The sequence below is a fragment of the Stegodyphus dumicola genome, chromosome 8, assembly GCF_044657685.1.
Source record: "Stegodyphus dumicola isolate Sdum_Otavi_A_Nest chromosome 8, ASM4465768v1".
Taxonomy (NCBI): domain Eukaryota; kingdom Metazoa; phylum Arthropoda; class Arachnida; order Araneae; family Eresidae; genus Stegodyphus; species Stegodyphus dumicola.
Window position 1 is genome coordinate 29,151,363 of NC_140775.1, and position 12,595 is coordinate 29,163,957.

At 33.5% G+C, this 12,595-nt stretch overlaps 2 long non-coding RNA genes across 19 annotated transcripts in view; one reads left to right on the forward strand and one right to left on the reverse strand.

Annotated features, from left to right (window-relative positions):
* The window catches only part of LOC118186613 (uncharacterized), a 746,791-nt gene that overhangs the window by 350,624 nt on the left and 383,572 nt on the right, over window positions 1-12,595 (reverse strand). Inside the window, exon 1 of one of the 3 annotated variants that reach the window (XR_015042525.1) lies at window positions 11,355-11,439. The exons of the other annotated variants lie outside the window; for them this stretch is intronic. This is a non-coding gene — a long non-coding RNA (uncharacterized LOC118186613). Of the gene's footprint in view, window positions 1-11,354; window positions 11,440-12,595 lie in introns of those variants that run through there. 3 annotated transcript variants of the gene reach the window in all.
* The window catches only part of LOC118197774 (uncharacterized), a 465,671-nt gene that overhangs the window by 143,462 nt on the left and 309,614 nt on the right, over window positions 1-12,595 (forward strand). The gene's annotated exons all lie outside the window — the stretch shown is intronic.

The window sequence follows — 12,595 nt, forward strand, 5'->3', positions numbered from 1 at the left end:
CCTTTTAAGCTAATAAACTAAATTAACAGTAAATAAAAAAAAAAAATCTTGTGCAGAACTAAAAATAAATTAAAAAAATAATCACTATAAAATACAAGTAAAATTAATTATTACGGTTCAATACAGTTTTAATATTAGAATTAAATGTATAAAAATTTTTAAGGAGTCAGAAGTGTTTATCACTATGATGTATTATGAAACATAATTGAAATAAAATTCCTTAATAGAAATTGTGCTATAATACTCATCTATAATTTTAAAAAAGCAGCACAATTTAGAATTTTAAACAAAACTTTCAAAAATTCGTTTTTAAATATTTTAGTACTTTTTACTTATTTACACCAATAAAAAGCATAAAAATTGCAAGAGAAAGTTGCTTGTTTGAAATTTTCTATTAGTTCAGATTTAAAATATTATTTTCTAAAAGAAGTAGTTAAAAATTTCCGTACAGCATAGGAAAAGCTAAAAAAATATCCAGCCCTGAAAACATGCAATAGCTTTATAATTATTTGGAACGTTAATTATGCTTGATAAATATGCTAAAGTTTTAAAAATCAATCTCAATTTCAAAAATAAAATATATAGAAATTCTAATTTGTGAAATGAGTTGCTAAAACCAGCTTTTTCTTGACAATTATACACGCTGCAATAGGCAACCAATGTTAAATTTCTGCAAGTCGTCCCTACTCCTCCGGATGTGATCAAGGTGACAGCCGGCAACGCCTCAGACGAGGGATAAAACCCGTTGGGTTAGTCTATTTCTTATAAGGTCCATGTTAGATGACCTCTGACGTCATCACAAATTCAGTCTCCATTGGTTCCGTAAGTTACGAACTATAATAATTCGATTCATAGTCATTTTAATTACGTATCTTAGTTTTGAAGAAAAAATTTTTAAAATGTTGCTAATTATCCAGTGTTTAAACATCCATTTTTCCTTTTAATTAATTATTAGTTAATTTAAAGTTACTTTTAAAGTAATTTGTTACTGTCCATTGTTAGGTGGTTCCTCACGTTTGGATTGTTAGCGCGTTTGTACTAATTTATTAGAGTTAGAAATTAATTTTTCCAATTCATTATTTTTTGCTTTATTTTAACTAATGCTTTTTAGTCAATTTTCGTTCTGCTTTAAGGATTAAACAAATTAATCAACTAAGCACGTGAACCAACTACTGACATTGAAAACTGTTTGCACCTGCTCTATGATCTCACGATTGCCAAATGCAAACTGATATTTAAGCCTAAATAACTTTTTTATTTATTTAAGAGTTTAAAAGCATTAAAAGATCCAACTATCAGTAATAAGACTCGGATTTTACCAAGTAAATTAATATATGAACTACATAAAAGGAAAAACGTAAGAAAAAAGTGAGATTGATGTGAAAGAAGAAATAAAAAATAAAATGCTAAAACAACTATGGAACAAGAAAGTAAAGAAGGGAAGTAATGGTGTAAAAAAACAATTATGCAAAAAAATTTTTAATATTCCCTGTCAGAAGCTTCATAACAGAACTTGTCAAGAGAAAAGTGTTTTGAAGTTCCATACCTGGTCGATTAAAAAGAGAGCCGAGACTTGTAAACGCAAACTTAATTTATTTGTCAAATAATTAGAAGAAAAAGAAGTCTCATTAAATTTTCTCTTTTCCCTATTTGTCTTAGCTTTCTTACGCACAAAAAGAGAAAAAAAAAAAAAAAAGAAATATTTAGCATGCATACAATGACATAGACCGAAAATTATGTTACAAATGACATAAATAGAAAATTTTTTACAATGTAAAAAACAAAAATAGAAAAATTCATATTAGTCTCTGTTAAAGAATTTAAAGAGACAGTAATGCAAAACAACTTAAAAAAAGGAGTGTCTCGAAAAACTGTGTTGAAAAACAGTAAAGAAAAATATATATAAAATAGTCTGAGTTTATGAAAGGGAATGCTAATAAGAAGAACAATTTGAATTACTATCTGTAATAAGAGTAGAAGTGACTTCAGATAAAAGAAAAGTCGATCTGGACGAAGCAGTTTGCTAAAGTAAAAACAAAAGAGAGGAAAAACCCCATAATTAAAAAAATTTCCATTTCAATTTCAAACTGAAAGGGTGGAACGAAAAAGGTAAAGAATTAAAAAAAGAGCTTAAGCAGAAATGAAATTACAGAAATACAAATGAAAACAGCCAGGAAACCGAAAAAAAATTCGACTTATTTATTCTAAACGCTACAAGGAATGAAATCTCAAAATTTGATGCTGTGAAGGTTTGCCATAAACCGTTGTAAAAAAAAAAAAAAAAAAAAAAAAAAAAAAAAAAAGAGTTACCAAAGAGAAAACGTACATTTTTAGCTAATAGCAGTTCAAACTATAAGTGGATGCATCTTTGTGAGCGGGTGAGTTCTTCTAAGTCGGAAGAAAGGGGGAAACTGAGGGATCAATTCTCCGTATCAGTTGGATAGGGTCTAAAAAGGCGACTTGTAGAGAAAGAAATTCAAAATGGCTAGTTCAAACTTACAATTTTGGTCAGAAAGTAATGAAAAAGGAAATGATACAATTATTGGAATAGTCGTAATTCTACACGTTTCTCGAGTTGCAAAAACGTCTGTTGAAAATAAAAATGGCTCCTTAATTAATTAAGAAAGGACAGATGGCCAGTAAATTACTGTAAAAGTAATATACAAATTAATTTACTGAAAGAACTGTACACTTAGAACTGTAGAATTTAGTATACATACAGTACATGAATACTTTTGTATTAGTCATTCATCATTTACCTCCTAAAATTTACCTAAGTAAATGATATCATATCACTTTTACAAGTAATTCAAAGATTAAGGTATATACCAGCTTTTTTAGGACGTGTGTGATGACCTGTCTTAGAATTTGATTTTCTAGTAGAATTTGAATTAAGTATTGAATCTCTTCTTCGAGGAATTTTCTAGTATTACTAATTCTTTTGATCCTGCATAATTGTGCATTGATTGTGTTAATTAAAACTTTTTTAGAAATGTTAGAGGTCCAATGAGTAAGCTTAAGAATGTGAAATTTGAATTCTCTTCCTTCATCATAAATTTTAATTTGAGTGTGATTTAAAATATTCAAGTCTAAGTAAACTATGTCATTTTGTTGTGAGTTGGTCTTGTTGAGCTTCAGGCAGGAAGGATAGATCTTGGGTTGGTTCGATTTTATTAAAGTTATTAAAGGTAATAATGTCATCTATATACCTGTACACATTTGTAAAATTTTTTTCCTGTAAACCTATTTTTATCAGATACATTATTTTAACATATAATCGTTTCAAAATCTATTAAAAATTTTTAAAGTCGCAAAAAGTAGCACAAGTAAATGATAGAGTAGCAAAAATTTCGCAAAATCGCGCACACATAAATTTTAGTCACAAAGATTTGTCAAAAGTAGCAAATTTGTGAAGAATCGCAAGATCTGGCAACACTGTAACTGACAGCATTTATTACTTTGATATCTCAACTCGTTTTTCCAGAATTATCGTCTGCTTATATATAGAATTTTTGTTATGTCATCTTTCCTGCTTTCTCGTTTGAGGCTTTTGTAAAACAAAGTGCCATTTCCGCCTTTCTTGATGGAATGGGTAAAACCGATTCCCATTTCAGCCTTTTCATTCAGGATTAATACAAGAATTATGAAAACCGTGAATGACTACTATCACTTTCAATAAAGGAGATTTGTAATTCTATAAGCTTTTAAAAATGCGGCTTTCTCCGTAGAAAAGAATGTTAAATAATATACAGGAGAACGGACTTTTTACGACTATCTGTTTAACAGAGTTAATCTATGATATTCAAATAAAGAACATGTCTTCCTTTCCGGCTGAAATATGTGTTCTTTATATACCTCAGTCTTACCACCTACTATAATAACAGATTAAAATAGAAAGACTGAAATGGTACGATTTCTCATCCAGAACGCTGTAGGAGGGAGAGCGGAATGTTCAAAATGACACGATATTTGTTGTTACTTTCCGAAGGCCTGAACCTGGAAAAGCCCAAATGGGAAATCGCGAAATTTTCTATGTAGAGCAGTTGTCTGCTTTGATCCATTGAATTTCTACTGTAGAAGATTCATTAGATTAGATTATTTGACGGGGATAAAACACACGAAAGCTATGTGCCTATGGAAAGGGATGCCTTTTCTAAAGAAAACTGGCTCATATTCACTTTGCACACGAAGAAATCAACGAAAACCATCCATCCCGTCCACCTGTTATCGAATACTGATCGAACTAATTTATCGGTCTTCAACGCTCAGCTACAGGGAAAGCCTTTATCACGGATTCAAAGGCTAAGCAGACAATAGCAATAAAATTTACAAAATATCAATAAAGATTTCTAATGAGGTGAAAGGATGATAGCAACGGATAAAGCGGCGCGGCACGATTTTGACAAGAGGATGCAACAGAAAAAAGTACGAATCGAGAAATCCCCTTTTTATCCTCTTTTAAAAGGTTGCTGGGTTAAAAATTAAGCAGAAGATGTCATTATCCATTCAGAGAGAAAAATTTTATGTAACTTACTTCAAGTGTTTGCAGCTGTGGTCAAAATTTTACTATCGATTTTCAAACTAGTTCCTGAAAAACTATCGAACTTCAATTTTGCATACACATTTTACGTGGATAACAATGGAATGTTATGAAGAAATTTTTCAAAATTTGATTTGGAATTTTTGTAATTTAATACTGAAATGAGTTCGCCCATATATGCATTCAATGAACAAATTAAAAATTTTAGAATTTTACTGTTTGCACCATCGGAATGAAATTATCGGGAGGGGATCTTTTAAAATAAAATTCGTTTGAAATTTTCATCAGTATTTCTTTTTTTTTAAGGGGGGGGGACAAATCTTCGAAAAACGCTCGATTTTTTCAAACATTTGATGTTAACAAAATTATTGTAAATAAGATAGAGGTTTCTCGTGGTTCAAAAACAATTTTTCATTTGAATAATTTGATTGAAAATGTCATTGAGATTAAAAAGTTGAAACTAAAAAACGCTAAAAAAGTTTTCATAAATCAGCTTTTGTTTAAAGCTAATAAATTAACTAAAGAATTAAAAGTTGAAAAGTAATTTATTATATAGTTTATAATGACAACAAGAAGTTAAGTAATTCTCTTTATAAAATTCATCCACAACTTTATATTACAAGTAATAATAGCAAAAAGCGTCGAAATAACAAAATCTAGTAATCGAATTGCATTGTCAGATGTGTCAAATGCATTACCTTTATAAATTTATGAAGAAAGCTTTACGCTTTTATTATTTTTAATATAAAATTGTAGATGAACCAAGTAAAGGGAATTATTTGTCGCTTATTCCCATGAAACTAAATGATAAATTATTTTTTTCCTTGTTACTTTCTCCCTTCAGAGGTCGAGTGGTTAAGACCACTGGTACTGCAACCTGTTTTGGGTTCGAGCCCAGACCAACGGGCTGGTTGCATGGTTGGTGTTTGTGATTTTCCCTATGCGTAGCGTCAATAGAGTAAATTTCCCTCAAAAAGTTCTCCACGAGGACATTCTTTCTCTTAAGCAGATAGCTTTAGTGGCTTTGCCATATTCAAGTAACCTAACTTAACCTTTTATTTCATTAATTATTTTATGATTTTTAAATAAAAGCTTTTTTTATTAAAATATTTTAATTTTATAAACAAAAACTGTTTGTGAACGCAAAGGGAGTGCAATATAAGACTGACAATGAGTACGTTCAAGAACCTCTCTTTAAGCACGGCCCTCCTGTTTCTGAGAGATAAAAGTCACAATTCGACTGGGGTTCGATTTTAGGGAAACGAAATTTATTCGTCCCATTTATAACGTGTATACAAGTCAATTTTCTAAAGAAAGTCCTCCAAGAAGGCACCCATCCCGTTCAGAAGATAACCCTCATGTGCTATGCTGTAACCAAATAAACAAACCTGTCCAGGTGAACTATTGACTTGATAGATCAAAACCGATTCTATGCTGCTGGGAAAAAAAAGTAGTTGTTATGATAATAATTATTATTAGTTATGTTCTAAACTAACTCTTTTGTGCCCCCCCATAGCAGGAGTTTTGAACCGGGAATGCAATCAGCCTTTTATTTATCTGTTAAGTATTTACACTGGTGTGCAAAAATTAAGGACGAGACGGTTTTTTTCAATATAACTTTGTACAAAAGCTTTCCAAATCAACACATTTAATACCGTAAGATCCCCAATACGTAAGGACATGAGTAATGTAAGCAACACTTACTAAAAGAGAAATCAGAGGGATAAAAAGAAGCTTTATTGAAAAAGTAGCATGGAGCGCAATGCGACTGAAAGCCGAAATATCCCTGTGATGGGTGTCCAGCAAGAAACATCCGGTCTTTAATAGGGGATATGATCTCCCCTGACTGCTAGGCAGGTTTCACAGCGTCTGCCCATGCTGAGAATGAGGGTGTCAATGAGTTGTTGAGGCATTGCTGCCCATTCGTCTTGCAGCGCCAATCAAAGCTCCGGAATCGTTACTGGTGGTAAGGTACGAGCTGCCAAGCGTCTGCTTAGAAAATCCCATACATGCTCGATAGGATTGAGATCCGGAGATCATGCCGGCCAATCCATACGTTCAATATCCTCACTCTCTAAGAGCTATTCGGCAGCTACTGTGCGATGACATGGTGCATTGTCGTCCATGAAAAGGAACTGCGGACCCATAGCGCCTCTAAAAAGACGCACATATGGAAGAAGAATCTCGTTACAATAACGTGTCCCGTTGACTGACCCTGCGTCGAAGATGTGAAGGTCTGTACGACTACCAAGCATGATGCTTCCCCAAGCGAGAATACCGCCACCTGTCCCTTTCAATGATGTTCGAGGAGTAATTGCGGCTTCCCCGCTCTCTCCAAATGAGTATGCGATGAGAATCGCTACTCAGACCGAATCTGTTCTCATCTGTAAAGAGTACTCGTCCCCATTCTTTGTCTCTCCAATTCCGGTGTTCCCTTCACCACAGAGAACGCCTTCTCCGATGGGCAGGCGTTAGAGGTACACACCGTACAGGGCGTCGTGCAAACAGACCACCACCGTGCAGTCTTCTGGCCACGGTAAAACACGATATCGGTCGTCCAGTCGCCTGTGTCGTGTGTCTAGCGATTTCTCCCGCTGTCTGCCGCCTTTTTCTTCTGGCCTGTAAGGCAATATACCCGTCATCTGCGGGTGTGGTTCCTCGTGGACGACCACTACTAAACCCCCGGATAGATGTTCCTGTAGTTTGAAATTATCTCCAAAGTCGTGAAACGATGCTGTGAGCAATTCCGAACTCTGCAGCCACACTTGTCACACTGCGGCCTTCCTCCAAATTCCCAATGATTCGACCTCGGGTAAAAGCATCCAGATGTCGTCTAACAGATTGATTATTCGCCATTTCTCGCTGAGGCAGCAACTCGGTGTGATTTTAACTGCTATACGGCGTGCAATCTCTTTGCCAGAAATACTGATCTTACACCGACAACATGCTTTATACTACTCAGACACTCCCCCATTACGTCTACCTGCATATCTGCGCATGTGCTACCGTACATCACCTTACTTAATCTCCTGATTGGTCTTTCTGTCCGCTCTGCCTCTTCGTTCAGCTGATATGCTAATTTTTCGACTTCGTCCTTAATTTTTTCACACCAGTGTAGTTTGGGTTTATGAACATGAAAAACTACTTTTATGCAAGTTTTAGTATTAACAACATTTTCTACACCTTTTTTGTTTCATTTATAAAACACATTAAAAAATATTCTATATTTAAATAATGTCAAGAGAGTAATGAAACGTGTAAAATTATAAAATTAGGCGAAGCAACAACCTTGTCTTTGGCATAGATTTTAGTCTATCGATATTTAAATAAATCGATATGTCAAGAGAGTAATGAAACGTGTAAAATTATAAAATTAGGCGAAGCAACAACCTTGTCTTTGGCATAGATTTTAGTCTATCGATATTTAAATAAATCGATATGTCAAGAGAGTAATGAAACGTGTAAAATTATAAAATTAGGCGAAGCAACAACCTTGTCTTTGGCATAGATTTTAGTCTATCGATATTTAAATAAATCGATATGTCAAGAGAGTAATGAAACGTGTAAAATTATAAAATTAGGCGAAGCAACAACCTTGTCTTTGGCATAGATTTTAGTCTATCGATATTTAAATAAATCGATATGTCAAGAGAGTAATGAAACGTGTAAAATTATAAAATTAGGCGAAGCAACAACCTTGTCTTTGGCATAGATTTTAGTCTATCGATATTTAAATAAATCGATATGTCAAGAGAGTAATGAAACGTGTAAAATTATAAAATTAGGCGAAGCAACAACCTTGTCTTTGGCATAGATTTTAGTCTATCGATATTTAAATAAATCGATATGTCAAGAGAGTAATGAAACGTGTAAAATTATAAAATTAGGCGAAGCAACAACCTTGTCTTTGGCATAGATTTTAGTCTATCGATATTTAAATAAATCGATATGTCAAGAGAGTAATGAAACGTGTAAAATTATAAAATTAGGCGAAGCAACAACCTTGTCTTTGGCATAGATTTTAGTCTATCGATATTTAAATAAATCGATATGTCAAGAGAGTAATGAAACGTGTAAAATTATAAAATTAGGCGAAGCAACAACCTTGTCTTTGGCATAGATTTTAGTCTATCGATATTTAAATAAATCGATATGTCAAGAGAGTAATGAAACGTGTAAAATTATAAAATTAGGCGAAGCAACAACCTTGTCTTTGGCATAGATTTTAGTCTATCGATATTTAAATAAATCGATATGTCAAGAGAGTAATGAAACGTGTAAAATTATAAAATTAGGCGAAGCAACAACCTTGTCTTTGGCATAGATTTTAGTCTATCGATTTCGAGGGCAAACGGGTATAGGTCCTATCAGGAGCAAAGAAATCTGCAACGAAGAGAAAGCCAAGGTTGTATTTATACCCAAAAGGAGTAAAGCGGACGAGAAACTAGCGCCATCTTTCGGCAGAAATAGTCACGAAAATAAAAAACTAACTTAATGTAATTTAAGAAGAGTTAGGAAAGACAGGATTTGTAATTATAGTAATTAACTAAACAAGATAAATCTTTATGAATGTGAAAATCTTCCAATTGGTCAATGGAAGAAGCTTTTCGGATAATTTTGCGGACCCAAAGTCAAAATTATGATTAACTACGTTCAGCTGTCGAAGACTTGTTAATTTCGCCTTTTCTTCGTATTCGTTGATACGAAATTTTAGTACCCTTTTAGTTTCGCTGGTGTATCTCAAACCATTCTAACAAAATGTGCTATAAATTCCCTAAGAATTAAATTCAGAAATGGAATCTTTAAGAATGCAACAATGGATTTTATTGATAGACGAGAAAATGACTTTAACCTCTTGAACCTCTGGAGAATCCATGCAGTTTTGTAGCTGATAGAAGGATGAAATGGAAGCATGATAACGTTATTAATATTGCTACGTTTCTACGGATTCGTGGATTTGGAGTCATTGATAGCAACACTTGATAAAGAATCAAAACTCAATTTATTCGTCAGTATTACACAGGACAGTTCCAAAAACGCGTTACGGTAGTCGAAAAATGATGACAAACACGCTGAAACAATCAGCAACACAGCCTTCCGTCCATCAGGCTGTAACAGTGAAGACAGCTTCACGGCAAAGTACTAAAGTACAGCTCCCGATTCGGTCGATCGCTCTCGAACTACTGTGTGAATTCAAGACACTACTACTGAACTCAACATACTCTTTTACTACTCAAGATACTCTTTATACAACTTAACTCTGTAAACAGGAAAGGTATATATAGTTTTGACCTGACTTCGAACATTCTAGCGAAAATCTAAAATTTCGTTCTAGAATGTTCTCGCTCCGTCTAGGGCAGTGATGGCGAACCTAGCACTCGTGTCACAGTCAGCACGCAGAGCCTTATCAGCAGGCACGCGAATAAAATAGTATTTCCTTAATCAACTATCACAATAATATGATACTATGTAATTTAAATAAGTGTTTTATATAGTCTGTTCTTGAACGTTTCACTTACTTATCGCATAATGCCACTGGCCTAGGGCTTGAGCCTAGATATAAAGTTTTCATATACCGCCATAGAAAGCATATGCATATTTATTGACCCAATTTATGACTTCAATTGTTTGGGCCAATTATATTACTTATTACTCGGTAAAGAATACATAAAGAATACACCAAAGTTGAAGCAGCTAATGTTTGGTAAAACGAATTCAAATTTATTACAAACTGCCGGGAACTTTTAATGCTTCCATTGTTAAATGGATTCCAGTTTCCAAATCTAAGCATTTTTAGGTGACTTATGAATAATTCTAATTTAATAGCTTAAACGGAATGGTAAGCGGCCCCAAAAAGGTTCGCCACCACTGGTCTAGGGCATATAGCCAATTTTGTCGCCAAACGGGCGATTTCGCGTCAAATCTGGCAACCCTGCCTTTCCTTGCCATTTTCTGGCAACCCTAAACCCACTTTGGGGGGGGGGGAAGCTATCTTACCACAGCTGGGGGTTTCGTAGCAATATTTTTTCTAACAGTGGAATCTCTTTGAGGGCAAGATGAAAAATTTTTTAATGTTTTATCAATGATCTCGGGAGAAAAATCCTTTGTCAATGGCAACTGATCTGATATAATTGAGTTCATTAGCAAGCAAGGATTCTAAAGAACAAAATTTGGGAACAGGAATCAACATAATAGTGAAAAGAAGCCATTTTTTTGCTTACCTGGTTGACATAAGTCAGCATGCGAAGGCAAACAAGACAAAGGGTTGCGCTAAACAGTAATATAGAAATTAGACTTATTGCGTTTTATAAGAACATCAAGGAAGGGAAGAATATTGTCAGACTGAGTTTAAAAAGCGAACTGGACGCCTGAATGAACAGAATTTATAAGAGATAAAATTTGGGATAAATTAAATCCCAGATTGTATCTATTATTTTCCCCTCGAAATGATTAAAGTCGACGCCAAACACAAAATTATAGGTTAGCCTAATTAAATGTATACGTATTTTCAAGTTTAGGAAAGAATGGGAAATGATCTCCTAGCAATGGTGAAAGGGGCACGAGAGGTAAAAAAGATTACAAACCACTACCATATACTTTGATTGGCTTTTGTAAAAGAAATAAAAAGAGCCAAAAATTAAGAAATCATTGAATTCGAAATTAAATGTTTTCCTTTTTATCGGTTTGCCTTATGTCACCTACTGCGGAAGGGGGGAGGCAGGAAACAAACACTTTTCGTAATATCAACGAGATAACAAAATTTGTTATTAATCAAGGAAGAGCTATCGCTAAGAAAAATAAAATTGTTTCTGACCTTTATCTGCGAGCCATGAAACCGCCAAAAAAAGAAGTTTCGAAACTGATTGCCACCTCCACCCACTCCCCTTGCACAATTCATTTCTAGAAGTCAGTGTCTGGAATATCACAAAAATGTCATTATAAAGACGATAATATTCAGAATTTCACAACATTAGCAGACAACGCGTTGCTTTCATTCCCAGGGTTTCTGGAATATCACAAAATAAAAAATAAATATAGTGGCTAAATGATGATAAACTGAATTCCGTGATATTACAATGTTCTCTTGATTTTTGCAGTTACGCAAATTGACTTCAGGAGACAAGAATATGGCGATCATGGGGAAATAAGCACCTGCTTGTACTAAAAATGAAGGGATTAAACTGAGTTCAGTCAGCGCAAAACACTCTGTAGACTAGCGATCTCAAATTCAAATTGCATGTGGTCTGAATGCGCAGTTTGAAAACAGCCGATGGCACCTCATCCATTTTTTTTTTTTTTTTTTTTTTTTTTTTTTTTGCACAAAATGAAAAATTTAATAAATATAATAGTATAAAAATATAAAAAATATTTTCGTTAAAGTTTAAATTTCGCTTACGTAATATTTATCAGAGCGTACTCAAACAATAATAATAATAGCAACGCAAAAACAAATTCATATTTACATTTATTTTCCATCTGAAATAGAAATTTTGTTTACCTGTAAGACATTTTTATTGATTACTCTTTGTAATTCAAGTATATTGAGAGCTAAATATTAAACTCTCTGGCTGACATTTCTTTCTGATATGTATTTCATGTAATTTTAAAGAATTATTAAATAACATAATTTAATTTAAACTAAAAATAAACAACTTATGAAATTTTTCTACGGTTTCAGAGAAAATTTACCAAGTGGGACAAAACTTGGGAATAAATAGTAACAACCTAGTCTCTTTCTCTTATTTGCCCAGAGGGACAATTTGCCCAGAAGAGCTATTAATTTCGTTTAGGCATTTTGCGTTGGTTCACTATAAACGGCGTTTCACTTTTCAAATTGTTGCCACCCAATATTAGAGAAGTGCATTATATTTAAAGAAATTAAATAATGAAGAATCTACATGAATGTAGGTATGTTTCTTGCACTGTGAAAAAAACGGTACCTACAGACATTAAATTTTTAATAACTTAGTCCTCCCCTCGAATATGGGCATCTGGAAGCCCAGATTTGGAGTTTGTTTTATTATCTATCTCATGTTTTGTAAAACTTTAATGAGT